A 1145-nucleotide genomic window follows, 5' to 3' on the forward strand; every position below is an offset into this window, starting at 1 on the left:
AATTAAAGAAAATTAAAAGGCCCACTTGACTGCAGCTCTAAAGTCACGTCCACTCAACAGTTTCATCAGTAAGAATGCTGACATTTTAATCTCCATTTACTGGTCTCCTATGCCTTATTTCTCAGTTGGTTAGAAATTATGAAGGGGGAAAAGGAAGCATTATGTATTGACTCCTTTAAAACCTTAACATCCACTACTCAGGTAGTGTTAATCTCTTGTTCTTCTGGTTTTGTTTGTTTGTTTTTGTTTTTTCCAACAAAAATTAGAAGGATTTTAATATCCAAGTCTTCTTTTAGAAAGCAAAATTAATGCAATGCAAATAAGAACATTTAACTAATAAAATTAACAACAAACCAAAGTAATTTTGTTACATAAATTAACCATTTATTATAGGCTAGCAACATTTCAAAAGGTGGTGCTTCTACTGGTCCTTCAATTCCTTCAGACTTCTGATGGCAGACTTTACTGTGACAGCAGAAGTGGTGGTGTGGTCCAAACACCACCAGCTACCGTTTTCATGCAGGAATCACAGTGCCAAATGCCCATAGCTCATCTCTTCATCTTGGTTTTGCCACCGAAGGAGCAAGTGTACTTTGCGTGCTGGCTGATTTCAATTTTCTTCACCATTTTCCTGAGGGAAGCACCGTAACGGGTCCCGTATTTACCCACGATTCCGACCTTCTTGGTGCGTTTAGCCATGTCGCCAAAACCTAGGTCCGAGCCCAGAGAGCTTTTTCTTCTGTTTATATATCTAACATAGTACTTCTTCTATAAAAGAATAATCGTATTCAGGGACTTCCCTGGCAGTCCAGTGGTTAAGACTCCATGCTTCCCATGCAGGAGGTTCAGGTGTTCGATCCCTGGTTGGGAAACTAAGCTCCCACATGCCACATGGCCAAAAAAAAGAATAATCGTGTTCATATTTTTCGTATCCCCCCTAGGCAGGCCTTCTCAAGTATAAAGATCATTTTATGCTTCTAACCCAGCACCTGGTATCTTGCTAAGTTGCTGGTCTTTAAAAAGGATATTTCCTTTTGAATTACCTTTGAAATAAAAGCTTCTCAAAAACGGTTTTCGAAGTTTCATTAGATTCCATCCACTAGTTGCTCATCTATATGCTTACTTATTAGCCTTTTAATAAGCTC

General features: G+C 38.8%; 1 pseudogene across 1 annotated transcript; it reads right to left on the reverse strand.

Moving 5' to 3' along the window:
* Positions 1–421: 421 nt before the first annotated feature.
* LOC309839963 (large ribosomal subunit protein eL43-like) lies at positions 422–724 on the reverse strand (annotated as a pseudogene). The gene has a single exon. The product of its transcript is annotated as a large ribosomal subunit protein eL43-like (transcript).
* Positions 725–1145: the final 421 nt, after the last annotated feature.

This window comes from Grampus griseus (genome assembly GCF_964374135.1).
Source record: "Grampus griseus genome assembly, chromosome: X".
Taxonomy (NCBI): Eukaryota; Metazoa; Chordata; class Mammalia; order Artiodactyla; family Delphinidae; genus Grampus; species Grampus griseus.